The sequence below is a fragment of the Triticum dicoccoides genome, chromosome 1B (assembly GCF_002162155.2).
Source record: "Triticum dicoccoides isolate Atlit2015 ecotype Zavitan chromosome 1B, WEW_v2.0, whole genome shotgun sequence".
Lineage (NCBI taxonomy): Eukaryota > Viridiplantae > Streptophyta > Magnoliopsida > Poales > Poaceae > Triticum > Triticum dicoccoides.
This window is the reverse complement of record NC_041381.1, coordinates 249359444-249369734: the sequence shown is the minus strand read 5'-3', so window position 1 is coordinate 249369734 and position 10291 is coordinate 249359444.

The following is a 10291-nucleotide window of genomic DNA, read 5'->3' as shown; positions in this document are numbered from 1 at the left end:
CAAAATGCAAAAAGGCGAGGTAAAGTAAAAGGTAAACCTGAAGAACCCAACACAGGACGTTTTCCTTCATGAATATATCGACAGCGCTGCCACAATTTAGCATAATTCTATTGTCCTCCTAAACAAATTCACAAACAATTATTCCAAGTGGAAACAACAATCAAAAATGGCTTGCGAGAAAGACGAAGTCAAGAAAAATTACTGAACAACAGTAAAATCCAGCACCAAATTATCAACAATGGGGGCATGCACGTAAGAAGGATGCATACCTGTCGTATGTGCAGCAGATCATGAGACCAATCTGAAGCACAACGATTCAGACAGCTAGCTGACAACAAACCCTGACGTCCCCCTCTCGTGCGCACATTAGAACTGGAAGAAATTGTCCTTTGCAAAGTAGATGGGCAGCCAGCATCTCCGTACATATGAATATCCACCAAGCAAGAAGAGCCCAAAGACGAAATATCTAGCACAGCATCCAATGCACCAACAAAGAGAGGGGCCGCAGGAACTATCGGCAAGACAGCAGAATTAGGAAGACCGGCAATGGCCATGTGAAACAGAAGCACCATGCGAGGAAGATACAGGACAGAGACCCGCGGCAGAGCACCAGCTGAAACACCACTCAAACTAGGAGGAGGCAGAGCACCAGCTGAAACACCACTACCAGGAGGCGACGTGCCCAAAAATAGACCATTCGAAGAAGAAGCCGAGGGAAATACTTCTTCTCTGGAATCTTTCGAAAAAAGGCACTTCCAGTCACAAATATCCTGACGACAGCGGCATGCCTCAGCAGGATCAACAACTTCATCTGCAAAAACACAATCTTAAACACAAGAACACAACATGGCAAGATGATCCATACTCCATGCCAATCATGCATCCTGATTACAGAACATTATTTTGAGATGTGAGTAATAGAACATAGATGTACTTGATCCTTGCAAAAGCAAAATATTCGAGCAGCTATTTAAGAAAATATTTGTATAAATTTGAATGCCTTAAGTCAAAAGCTTTGACAACTATTATTTGATTCAGGGTGATAAGAAAAGCACACGAATAGCTAGGTTTTCCGAAAAAGAATAGAAGGCAACATGCCTTATTGTTGCTGTCACCGGAGAGTTGTAGCTGCTTGGTACTGCCTCTTGTGTATCCGAGCCTCGATCTGGCAGGTCACATGATTATAGTACCACGCATCAGTATACTGATTTATGAAGCATAAAACTGAAAATAAATAACTCAAACTACATCAAAGCCACGAATCAAGATCTCTCTCCTGGTAACACTAAATCATATTTCATTTTTATCAGCCCGACAAGTTTTTATAAACTGTACACCACATACTTTTTGACCAGATTTTCCCTTTTACTATTGTCTATGACAAATGAAAAACAATACCACATGTTGAATTGCTTTAAAAAAATATGTGATCTCCAATAATCATATAAATAGAATTATCACTCGTAAGAAAATCAAGTGCATCGTGCTATTACAAAAAATAGGAGATGCACTTGTATAGTGCCAAGAACAAAACTTGGATTCTTCTAATATATTCCATCAGAATAAATACCATACTACCATTTATAAAAAACATGGGCTAATTAAAAGGGACCACATGTACTTATGTTTATGATAGAAAGAAGCCTAACAATATTGCAATAAACTGAAACTAATGCAGAAAATAGAAAGTAGGTGTATCATGTCATTTGCGGAAACATCTCAATAGTGGCTTGCCCAAATAGTGCCCCCATTTCGTGAACTGATAATGCACAAATTCTACTTGCAGACAAATTAGTAAAACTCAAAATATGTGTTAAAATTGATGGTGTTGTTGTGTTCTCATGAACAACAATGTTAGCATATAAAAATGTAGGCTCATCTCTAGAAAAAATGGTCTATTAATGTATCTTCTGGAAGAACAAAGCAGGAAATTTGGAGGTTCAGAGTACTAACGTGTATGTTATCAATCGGGAGGCTTCAGCTACTGAATCTCTCAACAAATTTGCCTCGGATCATAGTTCCATCACTACTTAAAATTCAGTAAGCCACATGGAAGATCGAGGACTAACCTGCGATGCCGATTCCTATGAGAAAGAAGGCGTGTAGATGGAGCAGCACGCAACATCGGATCCTTGTCATCGCCCAACAGAAGGAGGAGGATGCGGAGGCCCTGGATCCCGTCGTCGAGGTAGGTGGCAGTGCCGGCGGTGGCAATGAGCAACACTTGACCTGGGGCCACGGCGCTGGCTCCCGTGGGCCCATACCTAGCGCGACGTGACTATAAGCCGATGTGGTGCTGTGGAGGGAGTTGGCCATGGCGCAAGGAGGGACGGGGGAGACAATGCGGTGAGCGATCTGGCGCATATGTGAATGGGAAAGTGTCGACGTGTAGATTTGGGGAGGGATGGGAATCGTGGTGGGGAATGATCTCACGTCCTTGAATCGTAGCTGTTTTGCGGGAGAAGTTTCCTTTTTTACATGTTTGCGGGAGAAGCTACTCACCATCACAACCGTAATGGAGTTTTGAAAAAGGAAAGTTCAGATACATATTTGTCGATTAGGCAATTGGATTTTCCCCTTAAAGTCCTTTATTTGTTTCTTTAAAATCCGTTATTTGTTTCTTAAAGCAAATTGCATTAATGATATGGATCGGTTGATTAGGGTAAGTTAGGAAAGTTAGATCTGTGACTTTTTATACGGTAGGAAAGTGCTGGTACACAATGAAATAGTAGAGAAAAAATAAACCGATGGAGTGGGGAAGGAGACGAAAAAACCAGCAAAAAAAACCGGGTGAAAGTGGTGGGACGAAAATAAACCGTGAAGACTATTCACCAACTCAGACATTAGGAGTAGAGATATTTGATGGGATAATGCATAATTAAAGGAGGACAACGACCTTGCCTGAGGAAAATGACGTGCGTTTGGGTAAGGGACACTATTTGGTGGGATAATTAATTGCACTATGATAAATAAAATATAACGGATGGAAAAAAATGCCTAAATTTACGCCTTAAAACAGTGGCTGAGTTTTCTCTCCCGTTGCAACGCACGGGCATATATGCTAGTAAAGCATACAAAATTGATAATATAATAGCATGAAACAATAAAAAATTATACATACATTAAAGATGTATCAGCCCCTCTCTCGCAGTGGCGGGTGGTCCCCTTGGGCCGACTTCAACAACCTCCACGACACCCTTTTCTCGCACTCCCAGAGCTGTCGGGAGGCGGATGCGGAGCTCCTCATCGCGTAGCGCGCGGTGGCGACCGGAGAAGAATGTGACGCGGACCCTCTATGCGTCACAAAGGTGGATCATGCATCCGCCAGCGTGTGCTGCAGGTCCACAAAGAAGTTATACCTTGGCGTCGATGAGCGAATTGGTCGATATAGGTTTAATTGTGTATGAAAGTATTTTGATATATGTATGAACTCCGGTGGTGTGATGAATTATTTATAGCACAGACTGATTTTTTGAATTTGCAGTATGGATTATACCATATCTTGCTCTCGGGACTTTCACGTTACCGCAAAATCTATACTATTATTAAAAGAGCGAACTTGAGTTTTTCTAAACCCACACCATAGTGTACACAGGATAAGTAGAACCCTTGATCAAATAAACTTAAACACATCCCATCGTCTACATCACGTTAATAGTCTGCCAATCAGATCAACGACTCAGATGAAATGTTCTGCCAAGGTAACGCCGTGGTCTGCCAATCTCTACTCCTAATGTCTAAGTTGGTAGTCTCGCCTCACTCCCACTTCATCCCACCCCGCCTTTCTTTCGTCCACCTTTGATATCATCATGTCGCAGCATTGGGCCAGCCCATTAACGTGTACGTGAACGCAATCCCCTCTCATCGCCTGCCCTTCTCACAATCCTCCCAACGTCCTCGCGCAGCCGTCCTCCTTCGTGATCTCCTCTACCAGGGCGCATCCTCCCAACGTCCTCGTGCCGCCGTCCTCCTCCCCAATCTCCTCTACTAGGTCGCCCTACTCGCGATACGGTCGACGTGTCCTCACGCCACACTCTCTTCTCACTGATCTCCGCTGCCAGCGGGAGTCCTCTTCCGGGAATGTGAGCTTCTCCCCCGCCGCGCGCACTGGCTCGCTCAGGTGAGGCTGCTCACCGGGTTCCCCCCGCGCCCGCCTTCCATCTACTCATCGTGCCATCGGGTGATCTCTGTGTGCGTGTATGCAGGGGATACGCCGCTCTGCCGCAGCCGCTGGTCCGGCCGTGCCGGAGCCGGGGGAGCGTCGTTGTGAGCAACGTGCCGGTGTAGCTCAGCCGCCCACGATGCAGTGGGTCTTCGTCGCGGCCGCCGCATGAGTGCCTCCCCTCATCTCCTTGTCGATACCTAAAAGTACCTTTTCCGGTGCGATTTGCTCCTACAGAAACGCATGAGCCTTTCCGGGCTCCGAATCTGTTTGTGCTTTTGCTTGTGAGAGTTGTAAATTGCGCAACTGCTGGTGTCAGCTTGTAAGATGCGCAATCATGTCATAGATTCTGCAACCTATCTATGGTTACTCGTTCAAAACTCAGAGGGCATCATACAACAACTGTTAGATGGAGTTGGTTCTTCATTAGTAAACATGAGCTAATATTTTCACAGCAAGTAAAAAAATAAATGCATCATGTCCATAGCTCTAGGAGGTAGGAGCAACATTAACACACTTCATAAGAACTAGATAGACAGTGTACTTGCAGTACCATATGTTGCAATGACAAATGCTCCTAGATATTCAGCATGTTTACACATGAACATGGCACCGTGTGTTCAGTAGCATCACTCTATATCATAGGAAAGTGCAATGTATGTTTTTCGTATAACTAGAATGCAGAAATTTAGTCAAGGTATAAATTCAAGTCATGTTAACATCATCGGTCTGTTACAAAACTTACATGATATGGTACTCTTTTCGTATCATGGTACTCAGGGTTCGGACCACTTGGTGACTTGCTTAGCTTGCTACAGAATTATAGTGTATCTACTTTATGCTTCTGATCCATCATAAGTTACTATCGCATTCATGTTATGATACTAACTTGTCAACATCAAGGTGGTAATCTTGCTTCAGATCTTGGAGAGCTATTGGAGCTATTCAGGCCATGACTCCAAATTGTAATTGCTTTCTTGAGGATTGGCAATCTTGTGTAACTCAAAGTAATAATTCTTTGAAAACTCAGCTCTTGCTATTCGCCATGTACTTTCTTCCATTCTGCGACATATTTGGTTTTGTCATAAAATGTTGGATTATTATTTGTGCATTTTACTCTTTTGCCTCTTGCAGAGTGCTCTTGCTTGGTAAAGGCATAGGCATACACAAATCTTTCCTCGTGCCATTGTTTGTTCTGTAAGCACCTAGCCCTGTAATCTCATGGATCAAGTAGGGTTCTGCCACTTGGCCCAGAAGAGTTATTACCTTTTCCTATTTTCTTGCTATAGCTACTGGATGTTTATTCTTTTTGAGACAAGAACACTTACTTTTGGCGTACTTATCCTATGGTGTCTATTCCAAATTTTAGGAGTGAACATGGGCTGTGGACTACTTTTCTTGCGCTTGCAATGCGTTTGTTATTACCCTTTCCAGGTAGAGTAACAACGAAGATCCATACGTCTTGCTTAAAATCAAGTATGATATTTGACAAGAGATGGAACAGATATATGTTACTTATGCAGGTGCTGAAGGAAATATGCCCTAGAGGCGATAATAAAGTTATTATTTATTTCCTTATATCATGATAAATGTTTATTATTCATGCTAGAATTGTATTAACCGGAAACTTAGTACATGTGTGAATACATAGACAAACATAATGTCACTAGTATGCCTCTACTTGACTAGCTCGTTGAATCGAAGATGGTTAAGTTTCCTAGCCATAGACATGAGTTGTCATTTGATTAACGGGATCACATCATTAGAGAATGATGTGATTAACTTGACCCATTCCGTTAGCTTAGCACTTGATCGTTTAGTATGTTGCTATTGCTTTCTTCATGACTTATACATGTTCCTGTGACTATGAGATTATGCAACTACCGTTTACCGAGGAACACTTTGTGTGCTACCAAACGTCACAACGTAACTGGGTGATTATAAAGGTGCTCTACAGGTGTCTCCGAAGGTACTTATTGAGTTGGCGTATTTCGAGATTAAGATTTGTCACTCTGATTGTCGAAGAGGTAACTCTGGGCCCTCGCGGTAATGCACATCACTATAAGCCTTGCAAGCAATGTGACTAATGAGTTAGTTGCGGGATGATGCATTACATAACGAGTAAAGAGACTTGCCGGTAATGAGATTGAACTAGGTATTGAGATACCGACGATCGAATCTCGGGCAAGTAACATACTGATGACAAAGGGAACAACGTATGTTGTTATGCGGTTTGACCGATAAAGATCTTTGTAGAATATGTGGGAGCCACTATGAGCATCCAGGTTCCGCTATTGGTTATTGACCGGAGATGTGTCTCGGTCATGTTTACATAGTTCTCGAACCTGTAGGGTCCGCATGCTTAACGTTCGGCGACGATTTATATTGTGAGTTATGTGTTTTGATGTACCGAAGGTTCGGAGTCCCGGATGATATAGGGGACATGAGGAGGAGTCTCGAAATGGTCGAGACATAAAGATCGATATATTGGACGACTATATTCGGACATTGGAAAGGTTCCGATTGATTCGGGTATTTATCGAAGTACCGGAGAGTTACGGGAATTCGCCGGGGAGTATATGGGCCTTATTGGGCTTTAGGGGAAAGAGAGAGGGGAGGATGCGCCCCCCCCCCCCAAGGCCTCGTCCGAATTGGACTAGGGGGAGGGGTTGCGCCCCCTCCTTCCTTCTCTTCTCTTTTCCCTTTCCTTGACTCCTACTCCTACTACTTGGAAGGGGGGAATCCTACTCCCGGTGGGAGTAGGACTCCTCCAGGGCGCACCATAGGAGGGCCGGCCCTCCCCCCTCCTCCACTCCTTTATATACGGGGGCAGGGGGCACCCCATGGACACACAAGTTGATCTATTGATCTCTCACAGCCGTGTGTGGTGCCCCCTCCACCATATTCCACCTCGGTCATATCGTAGTGGTGCTTAGGCGAACCCCTGCGTCGGTAGCAACATCATCACCGTCATCACGCCGTCGTGCTGACGGAACTCTCCCGTGAAGCTCTGCTGGATCCGAGTTCGTGGGACGTCATTGAGCTGAACGTGTGCTGAACTCGGAGGTGCCGTACGTTCGGTACTTGGATCGGTCGGATCGTGAAGACGTACGACTACATCAACCGCGTTGTGCTAACGCTTCTGCTTTCGGTCTACGAGGGTACGTGGACAACACTCTCCCCTCTCGTTGCTATGCATCACCATGATCTTGCGTATGCGTAGGAAATTTTTGAAATTACTACGTTCCCAACAGTGGTATCAGAGCTAGGTTTATGCGTTGATGTTATATGCACGAGTAGAACACAAGTGAGTTGTGGGTGATACAAGTCATACTGCTTACCAGCATGTCATACTTCGGTTCGGCGGTATTGTTGGATGAAATGGCCCGGACCAACATTACGCGTACGCTTACGCGAGACTGGTTCTACCGACGTGCTTTACACATAGGTGGCTGGCGGGTGTCACTTTCTCCAACTTTAGTTGAACCGAGTGTGGCTACGCCCGGTCCTTGAGAAGGTTAAAACAACACTAACTTAACGAAATATTGTTGTGGTTTTGATGCCTAGGTAAGAACGGTTCTTTCTCAGCCCGTAGCAGCCACATAAAACTTGCAACAATAAAGTAGAGGATGTCTAACTTGTTTTTGCAGGGCATGTTGTGATGTGATATGGTCAAGACATGATGGTAAATTTTATTGTATGAGATGATCATGTTTTGTAACAGAGTTATTGGCAACTGGCAGGAGCCATATGGTTGTCACTTTATTTTATGCAATGCAATCGCCCTGTAATTTCTTTACTTTATCACTAAGCGGTAGTGATAGTCATAGAAGCAATAGTTGGCGAGATGACAACGATCCTACGATGGAGATCAAGGTGTCGCGCTGGTGACGATGGTGATCATGACGGTGCTTCGGAGATGGAGATCACAAGCACAAGATGATGATGGCCATATCATATCACTTATATTGATTGCATGTGATGTTTATCCTTTATGCATCTTGTTTTGCTTTGATTGACGGTAGCATTATAAGATGATCTCTCACTAAATTTCAAGATAAAAGTGTTCTCCCTGAGTATGCACTGTTGCCAAAGTTCGTCGTGCCGAGACACCACGTGATGACCGGGTGTGATAAGCTCTATGTTCAAATACAATGGGCGTAAGACAGTTTTGCACTCGCAAAATACTCAGGTTAAACTTGACGAGCCTAGCATATGTAGATATGGCCTCGGAACACTGAGACCGAAAGGTCGAGCGTGAATCATATAGTAGATATGATCAACATAGTGATTTTCACCATTGAAAACTACTCCATCTCACGTGATGATCGGACATGGTTTAGTTGATTTGGATCACGTGATCTCTTAGATGATTAGAGGGATGTCTATCTAAGTGGGAGTTCTTAAGTAATATGATTAATTGAACTTTAATTTATCATGAACTTAGTCCTGAGAGTATTTTGCAAATAATGTTGTAGATCAATAGGTCGCGTTGTTGCTTCCCTATGTTTTATATGTGTTCTTAGAGAAAACTAAGTTGAAAGATGATAGTAGCAATGATGCGGACTGGGTCCGTGATCTGAGGTTTATCCTCATTGCTGCATAGAAGAATTATGTCCTTGATGCACCGCTAGGTGACAGACCTATTGCAGGAGCATATGCAAACGTTATGAATGTTTGGCTAGCTCAATATGATGACTACTTGATAGTTTAGTGCACCATGCTTAACGGCTTAGAATCGGGACTTCAAAGACGTTTTGAACGTCATGGACCACATGAGATGTTCCAGGTGTTGAAGTTAATATTTCAAGCAAATACCTGAGTTGAGAGATATGAAGTCTCCAACAAGTTCTATAGCTAAAAGATGGAGGAGAATTGCTCAACTAGGGAGCATGTGCTCAGATTGTCTAGGTACTACAATCGCTTGAATCAAGTGGGAGTTAATCTTCTAGATAAGATAGTGATTGACAGAGTTCTCTAGTCACCATCACCAAGTTACTGGAACTTCGTGATGAACTATAGTATGCAAGGGATGACAAAAATGTTTCGCGAGCTCTTCGTGATGCTGAAATCGACGAAGGTATAAATCAAGAAAGAGCATCAAGTGTTGATGATTGACGACACCACTAGTTTAAAGAAAAGGGCAAAAGGAAAGAAAGGGAACTTCATGTAGAATGGCAAGCAAGTTGTCACTCCCGCGAAGAAGCCCAAAGCTGGACCAAAGCCTGAAACTGAGTGCTTCTACTGCAAAGGAAATGGTCATTGGAAGCGGAAATGCCCTGAATATTTGGTGGATAAGAAGGATGGCAAAGTGAACAAGGGTATATTTGATATACAGGTTATTGATGTGTACCTTACTAGTGTTTATAGTAGCCCCTGGGTATTTGAAACTTGTTCGGTTGCTAAAAATTAGTAACTCAAAACAGGAGTTACAAAATAAACAGAGAGTAGTTGAGGGTGAAGTGACGATGTGTGTTCGGAGTGGTTCCAAGATTGATATGATCATCATCGCACACTCCCTATACTTTCGGGATTAGTGTTAAACCTAAATAAATGTTATTTGGCGTTTGCGTTGAGCATGAATATGATTTGATCATGTTTATTGCAATACGGTTATTCATTTAAAGTCAGAGAATAATTGTTGTTCTGTTTACATGAATAAAGCCTTCGATGGTCATACACCGAATGAAAATAGTTTGCTGGATCTCGATCATAGTGATGCACATATTCATAATATTGATGCCAAAAGATGCAAAGTTGATAATGATAGTGCAACTTATTTGTGGCACTGCCGTTTTGGTCATATCGGTGTAAAGCGCATGAAGAAACTCCATAAAGATGGACTTTTGGAATCACTTGATTATGAATCATTTGATGCTTGCGAACCGTGCCTTTTGGGCAAGATGACTAAAACTCCGTTCTCTGAAATAATGGAACGAGCTGCTGTCTTGTTGGAAATAATACATACCGATGTATGCGGTCCAATGAGTGTTGATGCTCGTGGCGGGTATCATTATTTTCTGACCTTCACAGATGATTTGAGCGGATATGAGTATATCTACTTAATGAAGCACAAGTCTGAAATATTTGAAAAGTTCAAAGAATTTCAGAGTGAAGTGGAGAATCATC